Raw genomic sequence first — 26,950 nt, forward strand, 5'->3', positions numbered from 1 at the left:
GGAATATTACAATGAATATCTATCTTTGATGAACAAAGTTAGTTAATGACTACATCCACAACTTTATCCTGTCAATTTTGTCTTGATTCTAATTTTTTTTATTGATAAAATAGACTGAAGTTCATTATGACTTACAAAACATGTAGTTTGTGTGACATTAACCTAAATATTCAAACTCAACTCATCTTACTTTTGAAACCTGTTTTACCGTGTGTTTCCTGTATCTATTAATAACACAGTCGTATTCCACTGTTGTTTTTGACTCCTGAGTGTTTATTCCTCTCCAGGCCATACTCATTTTTCATTTAACCTCTTGCTTGGGACCATCTATTCCATGCATAATGTCTTATATCTCCATCCACTTGACCAGTACCCTAATGTAAGTTATCTGTATTTCAATTTAATCTCAATTCAGTAGTCTTTCTCATAACAAAACAAAACAAAACAAAACAACCCCCCAGAACTACCCTTGAAAATAATTCAAGAGTAATCTTCCTATAACAGAGCCCTGATGGTGTATTCTAGAGCTCCAATCTACAGTGTCAAATACAAAGGATTTCAGGTCATAGATGTAATCTCAAAGTTTTCTCTTATGAAATAATTTTGCATGTTCTTTGCTTACATATCATCTATTCTAGGACTTGCCCTATTCACATATATGCCATGTAATTCTCATTTCCATGATACATTTTACACGCTGTTCTCTTTTTTTGAAATATCCTCATTGGTGCCCTGTATTTGCTAAGATTGGGTTCAAACAACTTGCACTGGATACTTGGCTACAGTTTTATTAACAAAATACGTATTTTATTTTACTCACTTCTGATGTCTAGAAGGTAGTAGTATAGGCTTTGTGCTACGTAGAGATGTTATGCACAAATATGCATCTCTAAAATACATAGAAACTGTGTATTTATTCCTGGCATGAATGTTTGCCATGGTTGGCCTGGGTTAGGCTTGGTTTATGCCTCTTCTCCCTGTACAGTTATTCAGAGTCCCCCTTCACTTTCATGAAAGTGTCATTTTGGAAGATAAATTAACTTGCCATGCTACGCATTTCCAATGTAAAATGAGCTATTCAAATTAAGTGTACTTTTCTAGGTAACTGAATCTTTTAGTTTCAGTGTTTGGGTCGTTATTTATTTATTTAATTTTTTTTTTAATTTTTTAATATATGAAATTTACTGTCAAATTGGTTTCCATACAACACCCAGTGCTCATCCCAAAAGGTGCCCTCCTCAATACCCATCACCCACCCTGCCCTCCCTCCCACCCCCCATCAACACTCAGTTTGTTCTCAGTTTTTAACAGTCTCTTATGCTTTGGCTCTCTCCCACTCTAACCTCTTTTTTTTTTTTTTTTTCCTTCCCCTCCCCCATGGGTTTCTGTTACGTTTCTCAGGATCCACATAAGAGTGAAACCATATGGTATCTGTCTTTCTCTGTATGGCTTATTTCACTTAGCATCACACTCTCCAGTTCCATCCATGTTGCTACAAAAGGCCATATTTCATTTTTTCTCATTGCCACGTAGTATTCCATTGTGTATATAAACCACAATTTCTTTATCCATTCATCAGTTGATGGACATTTAGGCTCTTTCCATAATTTGGCTATTGTTGAGAGTGCCGCTATAAACATTGGGGTACAGGTGCCCCTATGCATCAGTACTCCTGTATCCCTTGGGTAAATTCCTAGCAGTGCTATTGCTGGGTCATAGGGTAGGTCTATTTTTAATTTTCTGAGGAACCTCCACACTGCTTTCCAGAGCGGCTGCACCAATTTGCATTCCCACCAACAGTGCAAGAGGGTTCCTGTTTCTCCACATCCTCTCCAGCATCTATAGTCTCCTGATTTCTTCATTTTGGCCACTCTGACTGGTGTGAGGTGGTATCTGAGTGTGGTTTTGATTTGTATTTCCCTGATAAGGAGCGACGTTGAACATCTTTTCATGTGCCTGTTGGCCATCCGGATGTCTTCTTTAGAGAAGTGTCTATTCATGTTTTCTGCCCATTTCTTCACTGGGTTATTTGTTTTTCGGGTGTGGAGTTTGATGAGCTCTTTATAGATTTTGGATACTAGCCCTTTGTCCGATGTGTCATTTGCAAATATCTTTTCCCATTCCGTTGGTTGCCTTTTAGTTTTGTTGGTTGTTTCCTTTGCTGTGCAGAAGCTTTTTATCTTCATAAGGTCCCAGTAATTCACTTTTGCTTTTAATTCCCTTGCCTTTGGGGATGTGCCGAGTAAGAGATTGCTACGGCTGAGGTCAGAGAGGTCTTTTCCTGCTTTCTCCTCTAAGGTTTTGATGGTTTCCTGTCTCACATTCAGGTCCTTTATCCATTTTGAGTTTATTTTTGTGAATGGTGTGAGAAAGTGGTCTAGTTTCAACCTTCTGCATGTTGCTGTCCAGTTCTCCCAGCACCATTTGTTAAAGAGACTGTCTTTTTTCCATTGGATGTTCTTTCCTGCTTTGTCAAAGATGAGTTGGCCATATGTTTGTGGGTCTAGTTCTGGGGTTTCTATTCTATTCCATTGGTCTATGTGTCTGTTTTTATGCCAATACCATGCTGTCTTGATGATGACAGCTTTGTAGTAGAGGCTAAAGTCTGGGATTGTGATGCCTCCTGCTTTGGTCTTCTTCTTCAAAATTACTTTGGCTATTCGGGGCCTTTTGTGGTTCCATATGAATTTTAGGATTGCTTGTTCTAGTTTCGAGAAGAATGCTGGTGCAATTTTGATAGGGATTGCATTGAATGTGTAGATAGCTTTGGGTAGTATTGACATTTTGACAATATTTATTCTTCCAATCCATGAGCACGGAATGTCTTTCCATTTCTTTATATCTTCTTCAATTACCTGCATAAGCTTTCTATAGTTTTCAGCATACAGATCTTTTACATCTTTGGTTAGATTTATTCCTAGGTATTTTATGCTTCTTGGTGCAATTGTGAATGGGATCAGTTTCTTCATTTGTCTTTCTGTTGCTTCATTGTTAGTGTATAAGAATGCAACTGATTTCTGCACATTGATTTTGTATCCTGCAACTTTGTTGAATTCATGTATCAGTTCTAGCAGACTTTTGGTGGAGTCTATCGGATTTTCCATGTATAATATCATGTCATCTGCAAAAAGCGAAAGCTTGACTTCATCTTTGCCAATTTTGATGCCTTTGATTTCCTTTTGTTGTCTGATTGCTGATGCTAGAACTTCCAGCACTATATTAAACAAGAGCGGTGACAGTGGGCATCCCTGTCGTGTTCCTGATCTCAGGGAAAAAGCTCTCAGTTTTTCCCCGTTGAGGATGATGTTAGCTGTGGGCTTTTCATAAATGGCCTTTATGATCTTTAAGTATGTTCCTTCTATCCCGACTTTCTCAAGGGTTTTTATTAAGAAAGGGTGCTGGATTTTGTCAAAGGCCTTTTCTGCATCGATTGACAGGATCATATGGGTCTTCTCTTTTTTTTTGTTAATGTGATGTATCACGTTGATCGATTTGCGAATGTTGAACCAGCCCTGCATCCCAGGAATGAATCCCACTTGATCATGGTGAATAATTCTTTTGATATGCTGTTGAATTCGATTTGCTAGTATCTTATTAAGAATTTTTGCATCCATATTCATCAGGGATATTGGCCTGTAGTTCTCTTTTTTTACTGGGTCTCTGTCTGGTTTAGGAATCAAAGTAATACTGGCTTCATAGAATGAGTCTGGAAGTTTTCCTTCCCTTTCTATTTCTTGGAATAGCTTGAGAAGGATAGGTATTATCTCTGCTTTAAATGTCTGGTAGAACTCCCCTGGGAAGCCGTCTGGTCCTGGACTCTTATTTGTTGGGAGATTTTTGATAACCGATTCAATTTCTTCGCTGGTTATGGGTCTGTTCAAGCTTTCTATTTCCTCCTGATTGAGTTTTGGAAGAGTGTGGGTGTTTAGAAATTTGTCCATTTCTTCCAGGTTGTCCAATTTGCTGGCATATAATTTTTCATAGTATTCCCTGATAATTGTTTGTATCTCTGAGGGATTGGTTGTAATCATTCCATTTTCATTCATGATTTTATCTATTTGGGTCATCTCCCTTTTCTTTTTGAGAAGCCTGGCTAGAGGTTTGTCAATTTTGTTTATTTTTTCAAAAAACCAACTCTTGGTTTCGTTGATCTGCTCTACAGTTTTTTTAGATTCTATATTGTTTATTTCTGCTCTGATCTTTATTATTTCTCTTCTTCTGCTGGGTTTAGGCTGCCTTTGCTGTTCTGCTTCTAGTTCCTTTAGGTGTGCTGTTAGATTTTGTATTTGGGATTTTTCTTGTTTCTTGAGATAGGCCTGGATTGCAATGTATTTTCCTCTCAGGACTGCCTTCGCTGCATCCCAAAGCGTTTGGATTGTTGTATTTTCATTTTCGTTTGTTTCCATATATGTTTTAATTTCTTCTCTAATTGCCTGGTTGACCCACTCATTCGTTAGTAGGGTGTTCTTTAACCTCCATGCTTTTGGAGGTTTTCCAGACTTTTTCCTGTGGTTGATTTCAAGCTTCATAGCATTGTGGTCTGAAAGTATGCATGGTATAATTTCAATTCTTGTAAACTTATGAAGGGCTGTTTTGTGACCCAGTATATGATCTATCTTGGAGAATGTTCCATGTGCACTCGAGAAGAAAGTCTATTCTGTTGCTTTGGGATGCAGAGTTCTAAATATATCTGTCAAGTCCATCTGATCCAATGTATCATTCAGGGCCCTTGTTTCTTTATTGACTGTGTGTCTAGATGATCTATCCATTTCTGTAAGTGGGGTGTTAAAGTCCCCTGCAATGACCACATTCTTATCAATAAGGTTGCTTATGTTTATGAGTAATTGTTTTATATATCTGGGGGCTCGGGTATTTGGCGCATAGACATTTATAATAGTTAGCTCTTCCTGGTGGATAGACCCTGTGATTATTATATAATGCCCTTCTTCATCTCTTGTTACAGCCTTTAATTTAAAGTCTAGTTTGTCTGATATAAGTATGGCTACTCCAGCTTTCTTTTGGCTTCCAGGAGCATGATAGATAGTTCTCCATCCCCTCACTCTCAATCTAAAGGTGTCCTCAGATCTAAAATGAGTCTCTTGTAGACAGCAAATAGATGGGTCTTGTTTTTTTATCCATTCTGATACCCTATGTCTTTTAGTTGGTGCATTTAATCCATTTACATTCAGTGTTATTATAGAAAGATATGGGTTTAGAGTCATTGTGATGTCTGTATGTTTTATGCTTGTAGTGATGTCTCTGGTACTTTGTCTCACAGGATCCCCCTTAGGATCTCTTGTAGGGCTGGTTTCGTGGTGACAAATTCCTTCAGTTTTTGTTTGTTTGGGAAGACCTTTATCTCTCCTTCTATTCTAAATGACAGACTTGCTGGATAAAGGATTCTCGGCTGCATATTTTTTCTGTTTAGCACACTGTAGATATCGTGCCAAGCCTTTCTGGCCTGCCAAGTTTCAAAGGAGAGATCAGTCACGAGTCTTATAGGTCTCCCTTTATATGTGAGGGCACGTTTATCCCTTGCTGCTTTCAGAATTTTCTCTTTATCCTTGTATTTTGCCAGTTTCACTATGATATGTCGTGCAGAAGATCGATTCAAGTTACGTCTGAAGGGAGTTCTCTGTGCCTCTTGGATTTCAATGCCTTTTTCCTTCCCCAGTTCAGGGAAGTTCTCAGCTATAATTTGTTCAAGTACCCCTTCAGCACCTTTCCCTCTCTCTTCCTCCTCTGGGATACCAATTATGCGTATATTATTTTTTTTTAGTGTATCACTTAGTTCTCTAATTTTCCCCTCATACTCCTGGATTTTTTTATCTCTCTTTCTTTCAGCTTCCTCTTTCTCCATAACTTTATCTTCTAGTTCACCTATTCTCTCCTCTGCCTCTTCAAGCCGAGCCATCGTGGTTTCCATTTTGTTTTGCATTTCGTTTAAAGCGTTTTTCAGCTCCTCATTACTGTTCCTTAGTCCCTCGATCTTTGTAGCAAGAGATTCTCTGCTGTCCTGTATACTGTTTTCAAGCCCAGCGATTAATTTTATGACTATTATTCTAAATTCACTTTCTGTTATATTATTTAAATCCTTTTTGATCAGTTCATTAGCTGTTGTTATTTCCTGGAGATTCTTCTGAGGGGAATTCTTCCGTTTGGTCATTTTGGAGAGTCCCTGGCGTGGTGAGGACCTGCAGGGCACTTCCCCTGTGCTGTGGTGTATAACTGGAGTTAGTGGGCGGGGCCGCAGTCCGACCCGATGTCTGCCCCCAGCCCACCGCTGGGGTCACAGTCAGACTGGTGTGTGCCTTCTCTTCCCCTCTCCTAGGGGCGGGATTCACTGTGGGGTGGCGTGTCCCGTCTGGGCTACTTGCACACTGCCGGGCTTGTGGTGCTGGGGATCTGGCGTATTAGCTGGGGTGGGTAGGCAAGGTGCACGGGGGCTGGAGGGGCAGGCTTAGCTCGCTTCTCCTTAGGTGATCCACTTCAGGAGGAGCCCTGTGGCAGCGGGAGGGAGTCAGATCCGCTGCCAGAGGTTTGGCTCCGCAGAAGCACAGAGTTGGGTGTTTGCGAGGAGCGAGCAAGTTCCCTGGCAGGAACTGGTTCCCTTTGGGATTTTGGCTGGGGGATGGGCGGGGGAGATGGCGCTGGCGCCTTTGTTCCCCGCCAAGCTGAGCTCTGCCGTCCGGGGGCTCAGCAGCTCTCCCTCCCTTTGTCCTCCAGACTTCCCGCTTCCGAGCAGAGCTGTTAACTTATGACCTCCCAGACGCTAAGTCGCGCTTGCTTTCGGAACACAGTCCGTCCGGCCCCTCGGCTTTTGCCAGCCAGACTCGGGGGCTCTGCTTGGCCGGCGAGCCGCCCCTCCGCCCCGGCTCCCTCCCGCCAGTCCGTGGAGCGCGCACCGCCTCGCCGCCCTTCCTACCCTCTTCCGTGGGCCTCTAGTCTGCGCTTGACTCCGGAGACTCCCTTCTGCTAATCCTCTGGCGGTTTTCTGGGTTCTTTAGGCAGGTGTAGGTGGAATCTAAGTGATCGGCAGGACGCGCTGTGAGTCCCGCGTCCTCCTACGCCGCCATCTTCCGGAACCTCCTAAAACTGTAGGTTTAGATCAGGCCGAAGATCACCAGTCATTTGAAATACTTGTTCCATCTCTGGATAGTCAGAGTTCAAAGCCAACAAAGTTTATTGTTTCACCCCTAAACCGAACTGAGCTTTGGAACATTTCAGGCCTGGCATGGAATGCCGTTTTTACACAAGCAATATTAGGTGGGCCGAATGCGCTGTAGCTTGAGCTTGAGCAGGCTGTGTTGGTCCCGACTGATGGCCCATCGCGTGACTACGTCCTTCCGGATGGAGGAGGGGTCCGCTGGCCGAGCGTGGGTGTGATGGACCCAGGTCACGATGCCGTCTACCTTGAGAGTGGTGGGGGTTGTCAACACCACGATGTAGGGTCCCTTCCAGCGCGGCTCGAGAGTCTCTTGGTGGTGCCTCTTGACGTAGACCCAGTCTCCCGGCCTATACTGATGAGGTGTCCGGATCGGGCCAGCCTCTTGGATGGCACGGAGGCACGGCCAAATGTCAGGTCGTTATTTATTTTAAGTATGTTGAAATTTTACCCCATGCTGCCAAAAACCCACTAAATAATTTCCTTTCTTCTTAAAGAGTAAACTGAAAAAGAATTAACTGACTTATTTTTATGTAGTCCTTGGATATTATTGTGGTATTTGTATCTTTGTCCCTATTATATAAATTTGACTTTTAATTTTGTTATGATTGATATGCTAATTGTTAATTGCTTTTATTCTTAGCAATTAATGTTTATTCCTATCAATAGTGTATCTACATTTAGTGATTGTTTTCTAATGCATTCATTTTAACCATCTAAGACCTTGAGATATTTTATCTTGAAGTTAAGGGTTGCAGAGATAGAAGACCTATGTGGCAATTCTGATTTGGCAATTTTTTACCCATGTATGTTTAAGCACTTTCTTAAATATTCTGAGTGTCAGTATCTTCACTTGAAATACTGTTTTGTTTTTAAAGTAGATGATCTCTGGTATCTTGTTAGCAATAAATATTCATTAGATTGACAAATTTCTTAGCGGAGAGTTTAAAATAAATAATATCTTCAGGTTGTGTCTCTCTTTAATGAAATATATCACAATATTATTAGTTATCTATCTTTAGAACTATTTTACTTATTTTTATTTCTCAATTAATTATAATGGTTAATAATGTTGAAATATATTATTCATTTATTCACCAGTTTTATATACTTCTCACTATAATGAGCAATGGATATAAAAAGAAGGATATATTATTTTTACTTTTTAAAGTTTTTATTTTTAACTAAACTTTACACACAACATGAGGCTCAAACTCACGATGCAGAGGTCAAGAGTAGCAAAGTCTTCTGACTGAGCCAGCCAAGCGCCCCCATATGATTTCTACTTTTTTAACATCCATACTATTATGAGGAAGAAAAGTATAAAACATGTAAAAAGCGTCACTTGCTTTTAACAAAGGCCTGCTTAGTGCTTAACACATGTCCATTCAAGCACACTTCTGTGTGTGCATACAAACCACATATACATGGAAACAAACTCCACTCTTATACTATAATCTAACAATTTTGGGCCATGGAACTCTCTATCTATATACCTACCTTTGCTGATTAAGGTCCATTATGGGTTACTGTGGATCTTTGAGAAATTTTGTAATGCATGATGGAAGCACAGAAAGCAACATAGAACTGAAAGAAATGCTTTAAATTAGTTTCTTTGTGGTATTCTGTAAATAATTTGAAAAGTATTGTATCTAGGAGCTATTGGCCCTGACCAAGCTAATCAGAGGTGATTGTATCTTCAGGAAATAAAGTGACTACAACCCAGTAGAATGTGTGACTGACACTGGATTGAGGACCCTGATTAGTGATCTGCCCAGAAGTAAGAGTACTTGGCTTGATGATTTACTTGTAAATATTACCTTATCACAATTGTGTTTATTTTCAGTAAATTTTCCTTTTTTTAATTTTTTAAAAATTTTTTTTAACGTTTATTTATTTTTGAGACAGAGAGAGACAGAGCATGAATGGGGGAGGGGCAGAGAGAGAGGGAGAGACAGAATCTGAAGCAGGCTCCAGGCTCTGAGCCATCAGCCCAGAGCCAGACGCGGGGCTCGAACTCACGGACCGTGAGATCGTGACCTGAGCCGAAGTCGGATGCTTAACCGACTGAGCCACCCAGGCGCCCCTAAATTATCCTTTTTAAATGCCAGTCTATAAATTTCTCTCCTGGACACGTAGCTGAAATGAACAACATAAGATAATATTAAATGATAATAAAAATATGTTAAAATATGAGACTTTAGTAGCGAGAGTAATCAATTTTTTTAATCTTTTTGAATGCATCATAGAAGACATTACAGAGCAGTTGATAAAGTTTATGAGAGCAATTCTCCAGGGAGAAGAGGGACAGACATTTTAAGAAGGATATTCGTAGGTCCTAGCTTAGGTCATTTGAAAATAAAGCGTCCTAAAATCACACAGGTGCACATGCGTATACTTTCATACATTCTTATGTAACATTAAATATATGTAAACTATTTCTTTCCAATATTCTAAGTGAGAATTACCATTTATTGAATCTTCATCTGATTTAAAATCTTTATACACAAATACTATACAATATTGCATTAAATTGGTATTTTCAATATTAGATTCAATTTTTATTTATATTGCTCTTGGCACTATTTTGCATTACATAGAAGTTTTTGAGAAACAAAATATGGCATATTTGAAAATAAGAGCTTTTCTTCCCATTCTTATTTAATCTTATTTGTATGTATTTCAACATAGCCAAGATCCCATTTTAGCTTTCTCTAATGATCCTCAGTTTTTTGCCTTTTGTTTTTAACATACATATTGGAATTGAGAGCAATAAATAAAAATATTTATTCTGAGAAATATTGTTTTAGTTTATTAATGTAAAGTAACATGGCTAAATCCTTTAAATTTATTGCCAGTACCTGGCACGTTACCCCTCGTCATTTTCTCTAAAGATTATAGAATGTAATATTAGTCAAGATGAATATACTGTGTTTTCTGTATTAAAGTATATTCATTTAAAGGGGAAAAAGTTCTGTTATGTAATATATACTATTCTCATTATTTAATATAAAAGTAAATTGTGTTTTTGTTTTTTGTTTTTTCTGATTTCCATTAATTTGTTTCCCTTTGGAGCATTTACTTTCATTTTCATTTTCCCTAAAAGGGATTGAGTCTAGAAATTCCCACATCTTGACTAATTCATAAAAAAGCAGATAAATCTAGCTATGTGTTATTAAACTTTACTAGCACTCATAAGCTATTTGGAAATAAATATAGTCAGTTATGGAAACTTCAATATAGGCAATTTTATTTTGTTTCCAATAAATAGATGCATGCTACTGAGAGGGAAGTAAATAGCAATCCACTGATCTATTTCCTGAACCTCTTTAGAAACATCATCATCTACTTATTAAGATGTACTTAAATGATGTATTTTGTATTATTTTAAATTATGCTTACATGTCATAATCCTTGACCTTGCACAAATCTTTACTAAATTTACTCTAATCATCCTAAAAACTCCTGGTCCTAAAAAACTAGGTCAATATACATGGTTTTTATTTTCTACATTCAGGATCCACCTATTAAGCCATTGTGTTTATTTGTCATGTCTTTTTCATATTCTTTAATATAGAAATGCTTGAAATGTCTCACTGTGTGCTTATATATGTGTGTGTCTTTAATGATATTGATATTTTAAAGGACCAGTTGTTCTGTAGAATGTCACGATCTGAAGCTGAGTAAATCTTTGCTCATGATTATGTTCAGGTTAAACATTTTTCTCCCCTAACATTATTTACTTTTCAAAGTATCACATTAGGAGGCATACTGTGTCATTTTATCTTATTATTGCTAATGTTGAATTTGAATATTTGTTTAGAGTGGTCTCCCCCAGAGCTCTCTATCAAAAAGTTGTCTTTGTATTCTCTTTGTTACATGAAGTATTTGAAGGAGTAATAATTTTGAAAATTTACAATGATGATTTTCTAATTACATTCTGTCTTCTACATTTAGTAGCTAACACCCTTCTATAAAGAGTTCCCTCTCTTCCCAATTTTCAAGTGTCACTGTGAATTCATGGGGTTTTTCTTTAATATATTATTATCCACATGGCCCTTTTTTTAATGGTCAAAATCCTCAAAATTGGGAACCAGTTCAAGCATTTTCCTGTATTGTTTATATGTTTTCAGTAGTCTTCTAACACGTCTTTGCTTTCTGACAGAACAAGGTAGGCCACGGCCATCTTATATTTTCCCTGCGCCTGACATGGAATTTGCCATATATTCAAAGTGTCCTGATTTCTTTTAGTCAAGAATTACAGATAACAAACATATAGGTTATATATGCTATTAGAGTATTATAACTTCAAGTCCCTTCAGAGGACAAAGCTAGAAATATATACTTTTAAAATATGGAGAATTCATACCACTATTTCCAATTCAAATATAAAAAATCACAATATTCTTCCTTGTCTTCCTCATATCCATTATTGTAACTTTATTTTCTCAGAATAAGAAACTTGGTTCCCCAAAATATCAATATATTTACTCATTTGTTTTATCCTACAACAACACAAAATTTCAAAACACTATAGTAATGCCATGACAAAGAAAAAGCTGTTAACATGCAAAACATTTTATATTATATATATATATTTTTCCATAAGATAGATTCACACTATGTATATCCTGGAAGACTATGTATTCAAATTTTACTTGAGTTATATATATTTTTCTGTGTAGTTACATTATTAATTTGATAAAAAGGGAAACTAATTTTTTCCTCAATTTTACAGTTTATCCAGTTTTAGAGTTTATCACAATTTTATTTAATTTTATTAATTTAATTTTTATTTATATTTAATTTAACTTTATTTTATGTCTTATATGTAGTATAAGATTATGATCAAAACAAAAGTACATGTAACTAAAACTACATTGAAATTATAGATATCTCCATCATTCCTAGCCTATCCTCACTCACCTTATATGGCTAAGTATTTCCATTTGATTCTGATTTATCTTTCCTATGCTTACTCTTGAAAATAAGCAAATGTATTCTTATTTTCTCCCCTTTCTTAAACAACAGGTTTTGTATCACATATTATGTATACATTTTTATACTAACCATCTTGTTACTTTTTCTTACCGGTATATCCTTGATATCACATCATATTTCTCATTGTTTTTTATAACTGTATATTTCTCTATTATATAGGTGTTTCACAGCTTAAATAGCAAGGTTTCCATAAATGAGTATCTAAGATTGTTACCAATATTCAATTAAATACTTTCATTGATGATACATGTGGGTGTGTGTGTTCAATAGAGTATAGCTCCAGAGTTTACTTCCAGAAGAAAGATTACTCTTTCAAGGGGTAAATTAATACATAGTTTTGTTACATATACCAATTCCATTTTACAGAATATACTACACTACACTTCTAGTTGTCATATGTGAGTTTATCATGTAGTGGTTTTAGTTCCATTCAACCTGCAGAGAAAATAATTTAAGATTCATTCATGCCCAATTAAATGTGAGCAAAGATCTAAGTAGACATTTCACCAAAGATAAAGAAATGGCAAATAAACATGTGGACATGTATTGAACATTATTTTGTCATTAGGGAAATATGAATTAAAACCACAAAAAGTATCACTTCATACATATTGCTATATTTAAAATATATGTAAATAGCAAGTGTTGGCAAATATGAAGAGTAATGGGAATTCTCATAAAATCGTACATTCATTTTGGAAACTAGTTTTGTACTTCATAATAAAGTTAAATATATATCTACCATATGATTTAATCTTACACCCAAGTAACTAGGTAATTACTTATTTAATCCCACATTAATTGAGAAAATTATATTTACACAAAGCCTGTACACAAACATTTCTTAATGATTAATGATGTGGTTATTCACCATTTATCTACTTTGGGCAAAAGACCACTTATGTGATTTTTCTCTGTTTTTATTGTGTTGTTTGATTTTATTATTGACTTATGAGTACTTTGTATTCTGAATGTAAGCCTTTCATCAGATATATGGTTTGCAAATATTTGTTGCATTCTGTTGGTTTTCTTTTGATTTTCATGATAGTATTGCTTGCAGCACAGAATTTGTTTTTATTATTTCAGTGCAGTCAAATTTATCTTTTTTTTTTTTTTTTTTTTTTTTTTGTCTTTTGCCTTTTGTGCTTCTGATGTCTTCTTTAAGGATCAAGTGCTAGGGCTCCTAGGTGGCTCAATCAGTTAAGCGTCTGACCCTTGATTTTGGCAAGTTCATGATGTCACAATTTGTGGGTTCAAGCCCCATGTCAGGCTCTGTGCTGACAGCATACAACCTGCTTGGGGTTCTCTCTCTCTCTCCCTCTCTCTCTGCCCCTTCTCCTCTCCCTTTCTTTCTCTCTTTCTCTCTCTCTCTCTCTCTCTCAAAAATAAATAAATAAATAAATAAATAAATAAATAAGATTAAAAGAAAGAAAGAAAGAAAGAGAAAGAGAAAAAGAAAGAAAGAAAGAAAGAAGGAAGCCAGTGCCTAACTCAAAGTCACAAAGTTTCCTCATAAACTTTCTTCTAGGAAATATTTTTCTGAGAATATTTCTTCTAAGATATATCTTCTAAGTCATATTTTTTATCTCTTGCATTTGGATCAATGATCCATTTTGAGTTAATTTTATGTAATCTTTAAATGTGACTCTAACTTCACTCCTTTGCAGGTGAGTATCCAGTTTTTCCAGCATCATTGGTTAAAAAGATTCTTCTTACCTCATCGAATTGTCTTAATATGTTATTGAAAATTAATTAACCATAAATGTAAGAGTTTTATTCTGGAATCTGAATTCTATTTCATTGATATATCTATCTACTCCTGCTATCACTATGTCTTGACCAGTGACATAGCTTTGTACTAAATTTGAAGTCAAAGAAGTATGATTCCTCCAATTTTTACTTCTTTTGGGGGCAGAATTTCGCAATTCCGGGTCCCCTCAATTTTCATATAAATGTTAGTATCAGCTTGTCAATATCTACAAAAATTCTTTTGGGATTTTGATAGTGGTTGTGTTGAATCTGTAGATCAATTTGGAGAGTACTGTCATTTTGACAGGATTAAATTAGAATCATTTTAATATTTAGTGTGAAATAAAGATAGTTTACTTGAGCCACATTCTTTTAAACTGTTTTTAGTTTATCATGAATCTTCTCTAGACCTGCACTGTCCAGTATATGATGGTCACTAGCCACATGAGATTCAAGTGTGTCTAGGGCAGAAGAGGAACTGTGTTTGTAATTTTATTTATTTTAATTAATTAAAATTTACATTTACAGACTCATTTATCCAGCAATTTAAAAACTTTTAAATGTGGTTGGAGAAACTTGGGTATGTGATTCTATTTTATTCCCTGGAAAAATTTGACCTCTAAAGAAAGAGAAAAGAGTTCTGCTAAAAATTTTGCATCCAAATTGGGATGTACCATTAGTATCATATACACCCTGGATTGAAGACTTAGTGCAGAAACAATAAAAGAGTAAATACCTAATTGAAAATGATTCATGTTAACTGGATGTGGAAATATTATTATTTTGGATATATACAGATAAATAAAATGTTATCAGAATTAATTTTAGTTGTTTATTTTAAAGTTTTTAGTGTGTTTAATATAAGGGTTTAAACTGCATAGTATGTAACTCATACTATACTTCTCTTGGATAGTGTTCTAGATTCTATATGTGAACGAATACTAACTTTTCAAGATCGCTCAGTATCACCTTAGGTGGAGTCAATAACCCTATACTGGACTATTAATTAATAACAGTAGTTAATAACTTTAATAACCATGAACACTAATTAATCTTATATACCAACTGTACTAAATACATTTTTGGGCATTATACCTATATTATGTTATTATGCTTATCCTTTAGAAACTCATTCACTAAATATTTAATGAGTGTTTACTATGTTTCATTTTCTGGAAATAAAGATGGCTCTGCCACAATTCCTTTCCCTTTTTGCGACTTCTTTCCAAGAGAACAGGCTGAGGTCTATTTCATTATAATTCCCGTAGACTCCTGGAGGGCAAACTGGGACTCATTTATCTTTTTACAATAATATTAAGCAAATATTATAAGAGATACTTAATGCTCAAGGTAAATATACAAATTAGTATTAAATTTTCATAACTAAAGTATTAGTCATCCACCAATGTGTGTTGCTAACATGCGGGGAAGAGAGTTTTCCTTAAATGTCAGTCAAATTCCTATGAAATAGATACAGTACTAGTTGATTAAAGAAGAAAAGCATAAGTCAAATACAATACAGGAATCCAGTGGTAATTAAAATGTATGCTTCTTGAAAAGTAAAGTATCTTTGCTTCTGAAAGAAAATGCTCGCAACTTAAAATTTCTAGATTCACAGTTGAGATATTCACGGACTATGCAGTGTTAAAATCAACTGCATGTTTTCCTCATGTGTTTTGGGTGACTAGTAAGAGTAATTTAATCAATAGAGTGTTCCAGTTCTCATTGAATAAGCTGAAAGTAATCAAGAAATTTTGAGAAAAGTTTAATAATTTTCCATTCTTCACGTACATAATTATCATCATATATTTTGAAGTTAGCATAATTTATCAGTATTTACTCAGTATCAAGATGATGTATTAAAATTCAATGGTGATTAAATTGAATCAGTGTATTCAATGGAGTTTAAAAAGGTATCTCATATTTCCAGATTTTTTTAAATACAAAGGATGCAAAGCAAAAACTTCTTCAAGGGCTATTGAAAGAACAATAAATTCATTTCAACAAAGAACAAAAAGTCCTTCAGAAGAAATGATGTTTTTTTTCTAGTTTCTTTTTCTTTAAATGTATTTTACTTTATTTTTTTAATGTTTTTATTTATTTTTGAGATAGAGTGTGAGTGGAGGAGGAGCAGAGAGAGTGAGACACAGAATCTGAAGCAGACTCCAGGCTCTGAGCTGTCAGCACAGAGCCCGATGCGGGGCTTGAACTCACAAACCATGAGATCATGACCTGAGCTGAAGTGGGACACTCAACCGAGGGAGCCACCCAGACACCCCTCTAGTTTCTTAAATTTTTTTTTTAACGTTTATTTATTTTTGAGACAGAGAGAGACAGAGCATGAACAGGGGAGGGTCAGAGAGAGGGAGACACAGAATCTGAAACGGGCTCCAGTCTCTGAGCTGTTAGCACAGAGCCCGACATGGGGCTCGAACACACGGACCGCGAGATCGTGACCTGAGCCGAAGTTGGCCGCTTAACCGACTGAGCCACCCAGGCGCCCCACCCCTCTAGTTTCTTAAGTACAGCAACAATATCTGAAATATATTTGTTTATATTACATTTATTTATTCATATTTTTGGGAAAAGAAAAATGAGGACTAGAGGAAGAAACTGGTGATAAAGATTAAGAATTTTTGTTCATAATACTGATAAATCAATCTTCAGACTGACATATATTTGCCACATATTTTAATATGTATATGTATATATTTGTTCCCTATATATGTGCATATATTAATGTGGTTACGTTCATTATCTACTTACCTATCTAAAACCAACAAATAACTTCTGTTTATAATACTTAAAACACATGTAATTAATGAATAGGGAGACAGAAAACCCAAGAAAAGTGGGCAAAATTTTAGATAGTAACTTCAGAAAAATATATTTACAGATAGTTAATAAGCATAGGAAAGCCTATTCAACATCAAGAGTTATAAAACTAAACTTGCAGTGAGGTACCAGTCACTCACTGACGTGTACAAGATATGTCCAACGATGCTAAGTGTAAATGTGAGGAGCAAGACAAACTCTTATTTTGTTAGTAGGAATGCAAATGAGTAAAACAATTTTGGAAATCTTTCTGTTGGTATTTACTAAAGCTTAAGCTATTCCTATCCTATCACATAGCAATTTCACTCCTAGGGATAGATGCCTCAAGAATGAATGGCAGCATCCACTAACAAACTTGTAGAAGAATGACCTCAACATCTTTATTCAACATTGCCCCATCCATTTTTTTTTACAATGGAATAGATAAATTAATCGTGGTATATTTATTAGAAAACTATATAGCAATAAAAACAAAGAACTCTACACACAACAGCATTGATGGGCTTCATGTACCTAGTATCGAGCAAAAGGAGAAAGATGCAAAAAGATACATGCAACATAATTCTATTTACAAGGACTTCAAACATAGGCAAAATTCATTTATTATGACAGAAGTCAGAGTAGTTCTTACCTCAGGGGGTGCTAAATAAGAATACGGTATAGAGGCATCCTTTGAAGTGCTATGTAGGTTCCATATATTGACCAGAGTGGTAGTTTTACTCTTAATTTTGTGCACCTTCATGTATTATATACCTCAATATACCTTAATAAAAAAATCCATTCTGGACGCCGTACAGAGAATGGATTGTAGATAAACAAAACTGAGAAACTCTAGTAGCAATCCAGGTGACAGTATACGGTAGCTTACATTGAATAACAAATCAACAGAAATGGAGCAAAGTAGGAAGATTTGTAAAGTACTTTTGAGATGGTACTGTCAGGAATTTTGTAGGACGATGGCATGGGTTAGGCAGGTGAAATAAAATGCGCATTCAATATGGGATGGGTGAGGAGGGAATAGAGACAATGAACTTTTTAACACAGAGGAATAGTAAACATTAGATAGGAGGTTCTTACATTTTTGTTTGCTATTTCCCAAAATGAGTACTTACATGAAATGGATAAAAAAGACGAACAACTGGTAAAACAACTCCTAATTCCAAGTTTTATAGCATATATATTCTAATATATTCTGGTACTTAATTTACATTTACAATGTAATTAAGTTTCCTGTTTGCCTAGCTATGTGCTTAGTATGCTTATATCTTTTGTGATAAATTATCAAAAACACTGCACAGCTGGCCAAAGCTTTTTTTCACAAAAGCACCTCATTAGAAATCAACAACTTACCTTTAAATTCTTTGAACATGTGGTGCAAAATCTGAATTCATGTAGCTATGTGTTAGCTGCAGACAGGCTGCCTCACTGATCTTACTGTGTGATAGATATATTTTAGGAATGGGTTGTGGAGAATGATGATTTTTGCCTATTGCTATTTAAAATTTTATGATTAAAAGATCTTTTTTTGTTTAGAACAGGAGTCAGTAGAATATTTCCCAAAAGCTTTGTTCATGATGTTGATAAGCTCTGATGCAATTTAAAAAATTAGTTTCCCCCCTTATTTTTTATATTTTCTTATCTCTTATGTTTTTAGAATGACCATATTATGAACTATTAAAATTTCCAATTAGTTTTTTTTTCTGCTGGTTATTAAAGATATATGTAGATATACTTTTAAAATTATATACTTTTAAAAGAACGCTGTTATATAAGTAAAAAATAGTTTCTTAATTCTTCCAAAATACAGCTAGTCACTGTATTTACTTTAATATGTATCCCATTTTTGTAACCTACTGCTAAAACCTATAAATCGTTTTTTTTCTGATTGAAACTCTTTATTTTTTTTTATTTTACTTTTGAGAGAGAGAGACAGCGTGAGCAGGGGAGGAGCAGAGAGAGTAGGAGACACAGAATCTGAAGCAGTTTCCAGGCTCTGAGCTGTCAGTCCAGAGCCAGATGCGGGGCTCAAACTCACAAACCGTGAGATCATGACCTGAGCCGAAGTCGGACGCTTAACCGACTGAGCCACCCAGGCGCCCCCAAACTCTTTAATTATTTCCACATTTGATTAGCTTTTCACTAGAGGCGTTACTCAACAAAAATGTTTATTTAAAGATAAATGAGACTTCTTTTAAGTAAAAAAAAAATTAATCAATTTTCCTGTCTGGTCTTTACTTATAGAGTGGACACTTTTATCTTACGAATACATATGCCAGTCCTAATTTAGTAACATCGAGTTGATTTATAAATCCAATATCCTTATTAAATCATTAGAACTTAGTGTCTGAATTTATTAATGAAAAATGTAAGAGATTTATAAATTTGTACTGTAATTTTGACTTTTAGATCTCAGGTCTATTCCTCACTAAATGCTGTCAAAATCTGATGGTTTGGCTCATTGTTTTTGCTGCTTTGGTCAGTATTGCAATATTTTCCCTACCTCCAACATTCTTCAGAAATAGAACTGCATGCATATGAATTCCCCATTGATTTCTTCATTTCTACAATTTTCTTCATTTTTACAATTGCATTACATAGCGATGGTTGAGATTATTGATTATCTAAACTACTGGAAATAGTGTTCTAACTCAAATGCCTTCACTACATTAAAAATTTCCCCTCAAAGCAATTTTTTTCACATTATAGAAAGGAATTTTTTAAAAATTTCAGACCCTATCATGTTATTCTTTTGCTATAAATCTTAGTGTCTTCTCACTGCTTTAAGGGAAAAAAAAAAAAAACTTAAGAAGGGCTCTCAATATGGTCAATCGTAGGTGGTAGAGACTTTTCTACATCCTAGGCTGTGTCTCTTTCTAGCCCCATCTTAATTCACACCATGCCTCTCCCTATATTCCAATAAGAATAATATTTGAAATTCTTAAATGTCAGTGTTTATTTCAGGACCATGAACTTTCCAAGTGTTCTTCCCACTACCTGAAACCCATTGGGTCCATCATCCCCAGATCCCTCTTGACCTAATTATTCTACTTAGCCTTCATATTTAAAAGCAACATTTCTGTTCGTAGCGAAGTTTATCATAGTGCTGCAGCTTAACTCAGCTTGCCTATTAATGTGTTTATGGTACATTACAAGATTCTTTATAGCACTGATCATGTTTATTTTTATTTCATTTTTTATTTTTTGTTATTGATTATTGGACATCTCCCATCCTCCTAAACTGAAAACTTCATGAGAAGAATCTTGTCTCTTTTGCTTATCATTTTCTGATATAACTAGCAGAGTGTCTTTTATGTTTTAAACCTCAGCCAGTAGTTGTTGAATAAATGAGTAAATTGAAAGCACCATGTACTCTAAATGTTTTTTTTCCTATTTTTGTATGATACGGTTACAGCAAGGTATCCAATATAAGTAAGAAAAAGTATCTCTTTCATATTAATAAAATTTGTCTCAGGCTTCATAATAAACAATCCATATCAGTTTTTAGAATATTCTTAATTAACACTAAAATATCAGAACTATTTTAAAAATATTAGAGTTTTTAAGTAAGGTAAGGCCAAAATCTGTAGTATGTGGAACAATGCTTATATTAAGTACTCAATAAATTTAAGGTCTTGATTTTTTTTTAAAGAATATAGTTTTGACTAAAAACAAGGAATTTGATCACATTAAAGAAGTATTTTCATTAGGTGGTTTACTCTACATCCCCAGTTCTCAGTGGTTTGGGGCATGCTTTTTCTTTCCCTGCAGCACTCGTTAGTAAAGTGGTCCTTTGTATGGAAATAATGCTTCCTCAGCTCCAACACAGCAGCACTGAACCCTGCCGTGCTTCAGATCTATCTGTTCATTGATGGATGAGGATCACAGAGGGTACAGAGGATATACAGCTTATCAGAGGAGTGAAAAGTTGAATGTCTTTCTATCACCTCAGCCTATTCAGGCAAAACACCGAACACAAGGTGAACCCCAAGGGTGCATGCTGTGTGCAAACAGAAAGCGCAGCATCAAAGGCAAACTCTATAGAACTAGAAGCTAAGAAATAATGACTGCTCTAACAGTAGTACCATATATAAATATTGGAAAACATGTTATTCATTGCTCTATTTTTGCCCTATCTAAAACAGGCTCCATATGTTATCACAATTTATGCATATGACCCTCATGTTACTGTCCTTGTTATGGATGAATTTATCTCCCTCAAAATTCTTATGTTGGAACCCTACCTTGCAATGGGGTAGTATTAGGCGGTGGGGCCTTTGAGAGATAATTAGGATTGCACGAGTTCACAGGGTAGAGCCCTCACGAATGGGATTAGCCTTTACAAATCACAGAAAGACCTTGAATCCCTTCTCTGCTTGACCACATGAGGATACAAGGAAAAGTTGGCAGTCTTAAACCCAGACAAGAGCCCTCACCAGAACTTAACCATGCCTGCACTCTTGATGTCTGACTTCTAAACTTCAGAAATGTGAAAAATAAATTTCTGTTTTTTAAGCCACTCTACCTGTGATATTTTGTTATAGCAGCCTGAACTAGGATAGACACTATCCCCAGTGGCTGAGAGAGAGCACCCAGTGTAGTGTTCCCTCACTCATAGTCCAGGGGTGAGATCCAAATCTCCTTGGAGAAGGCATGGCCATGACTCACTGAATGGAAGAGAAGATGTGCTGGTGCTGTGCTGGAGGAATTTTCTGGAAGTCCTTGCTCTGGAACTTGCTGGGAACCTGTCTTCCGGGGTGCCTGGTGAAGCCACCCACATGGAAGTGCTGATGCCAGCAGGCTGGGTCTGGGGACCCAGAGGGCTTCCACAGAATCAGCCAAGAGGGGTCCTGGATGCAATGCAAAATAGAAATCAAATTTGAGTCAGCAGGAGGTGAAAGCAGAGTTTATTGAAGGTATAGAGAGAGTGCAGGTGCGGGCAGTGTCTGGGAGACTCAGAAAAGAAGGGAGAGAGTCTCATCTTTGCTTGAGGCCTGGGAGTTCTTATTGAGGACTGTAGTCTGGTGTACCAGTCCTCTCAGGTGTCCAAGAACCAGTTAAAACAAATGCGAGGGTTCAGGTGTTCTTCCTTAGAGGCAGGTGTCTTGGTATTGAGAAGTCTATCACTGGTGGTCTGAAATACACACATGGTCATTCCATCTGGTCATTTTTATCTGGTTCTTCCTTAGACATTATCTATTCTAAAGAAATCATTAAGTCCTTGACCCTTGCAAGGAGGACATACACTATTTGCATTATGAGGCATGTTTAAAATGGAGGTGAATGTCCTGGCAAGAATAGAAACTAGAAAAGGCAAAAAAGCAGATTTTTATAGAGTCCTTTAGTTTTCCTACCTCAGTGCCACTTCTCAGAGTTTTCTGTGAACCAAAACAAATGGATGCCAGGGAAAACTGTTTGTTGCTGAGTGCTGCTGGCTGCCTTGAACTGCAGAGCCAGGAGCTATGGAAGCTACAGGCTGAGAGGAACACATCAGAACCAGGAAGAGAAAGCCCCTTCCTCCTATAGAATATCTACTGGCAAAGTGCTTTACTGGTGAACCTTCACATTAGTTCAGCTCACAAAGGAGAAATAGCACAGCTGAGAAGCAATAAATGGATCACTGTCATAGTTATTTATCTTATCAATGAGTATATCTTTACCTCCTCTCCACTTCTAACCAGAATTTGTAATGCCAATTCTGTTGCCAGCTTTGTTTTCCTTTCTTAATGGAATACAAAATGTATAAAACATAAGCTCTTTCACCTTTTTTATCATCTCCAGTTTCCCCCATTATGGTTAACTGAAGAAAGTAAAACTTTACCTTTATTACAGTATTTCTCAATCGTGAACAAAGTTTACCAATGGCGACTATAAGGCTGATTTCAAAGCTTTCTAAATCCTTCATTTTTAGTAATAATCAAATATACATATTTTATAACACTATATGGATTTAAAACACATGCTGACTGTTAACAATTGGAGAGTTGTCAACAAATCAGATTTATATTTGAAAGGGTCATCCTGGCTTCTCTTTGTATAAAAGGTTTTGTATGATAGCTAGTGAACCCGAAGGAAAAGGAAGTAGTCAAGGAATAGATATGATGTTGGCAGCAGGGCAAATGCTGAGAAAGTATCAGATTTAGGATATATTTTAATGATAAGTGTGACAGAATTTTCTAATGGATTGAATATAGAGTGTGAAAGAAAATGAGATTCAAGAATGATTTCAAAAATTGTAGCTTGATGAGTTCATTTGTCTAAAAATACTTGAGGTAAGTGATTTATCAAGATAACACATACACGCGCATTCAAAATATGTACTGAAAGCAACATACCAGTTGCTTTTTTTTTTTTTTTTTTTTTGCCTAAGTCATGTCTTTCTTGAAACCTGATAATTATTCTAGGCAGATATTTTCTCTTGTATTTTCAATAGAGATGAATGATAGATATTAAAACATCTGTATTTCACATATACTATAATTCTTCCCTGTGAAAAAAATTAATAATATTTAGGGAAAGCACGTAGTACAAAAGCTTTATTTATACCAAATTCTTTGATCCTTTACTTCCTAAGTAAAAAAGAAGGTAGAAGGAATAAAAAAAAAATGATAGATGAGGGGGAAAAAAAAGCCAACTGCTGATAGTGAAGAATATAGGGAATGTTCTGGGCTAGAGGAGATTAGGCAGAGGATGTTGTGACAGGTCTCATGAGGATGACCATGAGGGTCTGAGGAAAAATTCATAGGATGCTAGAAACATCTGATGAATCGCTGGATAAACACTTCAGGTCTTATTTAGGTTGATGTTTAATTCAGTTAAATATTTATTGATAAAATATTTGTTATGTGCTAAGAATACAAATAAAATAAATCATCTTTCCTGATCTTATGAACCTGTAATCAATAGATAGCAAGAGAAGGCACAGAAAGTAGGCTTATTGATGGATCATTTTAATGTAGTTTCTTAAGTGATAAGCTATGCACATTTACCATGCAATATTTGCTTATTTTTCTTTATATTGTATGTATCTTACTTTTCTGCATACCTTCACTATAGTATGCTTCATCACTACAAACCTAAACAGCCTTGGGATTGCTATGGATAATTGAAGAGCATTTGTATATGTGCTTGAGTGGTCACTGTCTTTCTTTAGAGGCAGGGATAGTGGTGATCATATTTTATCAAGAGAAGTTGCTAATCTTGCGTTAACAAGGAGTCCTAAGTATTAATGATTAGCAGAGTGAGAGTAAAAGATCAGAATACAGGAATGTGTCCAGGACAAAGCCTTTAATTCCTTTCATTCCAATTGTACCACTAGATGAGGATCCTTGAAGGGAGATCATATGTGTTCATATATGAATGGAGATTATTAAGGGTGATTTGGATTACAGTAAACAAAAATAACAAATAAAAGTTATTCCATATTTATTAGGAGCAAAGTATATCCATTGTTTTATTTGTTTCTCACAACAAACCATTTTAGTTATTTTGGTAAACATTTGAAGCTAAAAGTTCCCTTCCAGCAGTGCAGGGCTTGGCTTAAAACACAAATAAATAATGTCACATTGATTAGTGAAACTGAGTATTCTTACCTGGGGAAGTACAGTATCATGTTTTCCTTAAGCATAATAATTATAATTAAAATTAACTAATTTTTGATTATTTGTTAAATGTCTTTTTTTTCTGTTTGATTCTAAGCTCCACAATGGCAAAGGTTATATTTGTCTTGGTTCCTATTTTATCCTCTATACCCACATGACATACTCTTAATAAATAACTGTGATTTAATGGATGAATGAGTTAGTTAATTCATTAAGTGATAATACTATGAGATATTTATTACTATCTGCATTTTATTTTATTTTTTTAAGTTTACTTATTTAGAGAGAGACAGAGACAGAGAGTCCACACACAAGTACAGGAGGAACAGAGACAGTCAGCTCTGCCCTCCCAGCACAGAGCCCCATGTGGGGCTTGATCCCCTGAACCAGGACCTCATGACCTGAATCCAGATCAACAGTTGGACGTTTAACCAACTGAGCCACCCAGGCACCCCCCATCTGCATTCTAAACATGAGGGGAAAAAAGGCCCAAGTTTTTGCTCAAGTTTGCATATATTAAGTGACAAAACTAGCATCCAAAAACTAGGGCTTCAAGTCCCAGACTCCAATATCTCTTACTCTACCCAAGATGTTTACTGTCCCTTAACTCATACACATGGTGAGATATTGTCAAAGGTGACCATATAATTCATAATAGCAACAATTAAAATAATAATATCAACAGTTAAAAAAATAATAGCAAGAGTTAAAATAATAATAGCAACAATAATTTATTGAGTGTCATTATGTCCCAGTTATGATGAAAATTGCCTTGCATGAATTATCACTAATAATTGAGAAAAATGTCAAGATCATTTTAACTATGATATTGACAAAAGACAAAATGGATCATATGGAACCCTTGTTCGTTCAACCAGTGAAGTTATCAAAGGCACCCATAAAACACAGTGTGAGTAACAAATGGTACTGTTTACGAAAAAGAAAAAATTCTTTAACTCTTTTTTTCAGCATCTTAAGTAGTCCATCTAAATAGCCCATAGTTGGGGTACCTGGGTGGCTCTATTGGTTAGGTTAAGCATCTGATTCTTGACTTTGGTTCAGGTCATGATCGCAGGGTTGTGAGATGGAGCCCCACGTGGGGCTCACCCTGGATGTGGAACCTACTTAAGATTCTCTCTCTCCCTCACCCTCTGCCCCTTCCCTGCTCATGAGTGTGCATGCATGCACATGCTCTCTCTCTCTCTCAAATAAATAAGTAAATAAATAAATAGCCCATGGTCAAAAGCATTTGGATAGTTGTAATTGACTGAGCAGTGTAGAGAAACCAGTTAAATCAGAAGCTTGGTTAGCATGTAGCTCTAACTGATCATCCAGGAGTAAAGCATTCAAAGATAAAAATCAGCCTTGAGAGATGATGAAAAGCAGGACACAAAACAGAAGGGGAGGAGGTGAAACACCAAACCTAATATATAAGATAATGCAGAAATAGGGAACTTCAATAGAAAGCAAAATAAAACATCTTTGTACATAACATACAACATGCAAGAATTAAAAAGCAGACAATAAATTGGAGATATGTCACAAAATGTATAAATATATGATACAAGAAATAAAAAAGAAACATACAAATTAATAGGTTTAATATAAACTTAATAGATTAAAAAAAGATACATTATGTACAAAGTGGAAATACAACTACATAATAAAATATGAAAGAGGGGCTCCTGGGTGGCTCAGTCGGTTAAGCGTCCGACTTCTGCTCAGGTCATGATCTCGCGGTCTGTGGGTTTGAGCCCCGCGTCAGGCTCTGTGCTGACAGCTCAGAGCCTGGAGCCTGTTTCAGATTCTGTGTCTCCCTCTTTCTCTGACCCTCCCCTGTTAATGCTCTCTCTGTGTCTCAAAAATAAATAAATGTTAAAAAAAATTTAAAAAAATAACATATGAAAGAATGTTCAACATTAAATGATATTCAAAGTCATCAATAAGAAAGTAAAAGAAAATTATGTCATCTTATATTATGTCATCATATTAAATGGGAAAATGTTTATGTAAACAATACTATGCAATATTACAGTGGTTCTGGTGAGTAAAGGTCCTCATATCCCTAGCTTTGGAGGCAAATTGTTACACTAGTTCAGAAGTAATGTGGCAATAAGGTACCAAGATTGCTAATGAGGTTTTTGTCAAGTTATTCCACAAGTGGGAATATAGCCTATGTAAATAATTAGAGAAATGGATGATAATTTGTATTCAATGATTTAATTTGGAATCCAATTAAACTGCCAGATTTTTGTCTGTTTTAAGCTTCCAGAAAAAAAAAATCAAGTAGAAAAAATAAGAAGCTAGAATTATGGGAATTTTAATATCCGTGCTGAAAGTATATTAGTATCAAAGCTTTCAATGATCTAAATGAAAATGATTTCATCCTAGAAGTCCCTATTAAGCTAAATATCAATTAAGTGTAAGATAATATAAAGGAATTTAAAGAAATGAAAACTTTAAAAATATTAGCTTTTACACACACTTTTACAAAATAACACCATTAGAGATAGTGGGAGTGAATAAAAGATGTGTGATACAGAGTGAATTCCTTTGGTTAGAGTGAAAGGAGTTCTAGACATGTAGTAGTGCGATGTGTATG

At 35.7% G+C, this 26,950-nt stretch overlaps 1 protein-coding gene across 8 annotated transcripts in view; it reads right to left on the reverse strand.

Annotated features, from left to right (window-relative positions):
• Window positions 1-26,950, reverse strand: part of LOC132692483 (uncharacterized) — a 176,441-nt gene that overhangs the window by 139,510 nt on the left and 9,981 nt on the right. For 5 of the 8 annotated variants that reach the window (XR_014137528.1, XR_013554917.2, XR_013554919.2 and 2 more), the window contains exon 3: window positions 21,416-21,597. The exons of 2 other annotated variants lie outside the window; for them this stretch is intronic. The gene's annotated coding sequence lies outside the window, so the exon portion shown is untranslated. Of the gene's footprint in view, window positions 1-21,415; window positions 21,598-21,654; window positions 21,882-26,950 lie in introns of those variants that run through there. One more of the 8 variants, XR_014137529.1, reaches the window with a different exon arrangement.

Source organism: Panthera onca, chromosome B1 (assembly GCF_046562875.1).
Source record: "Panthera onca isolate mPanOnc1 chromosome B1, mPanOnc1 haplotype 2, whole genome shotgun sequence".
Lineage (NCBI taxonomy): Eukaryota > Metazoa > Chordata > Mammalia > Carnivora > Felidae > Panthera > Panthera onca.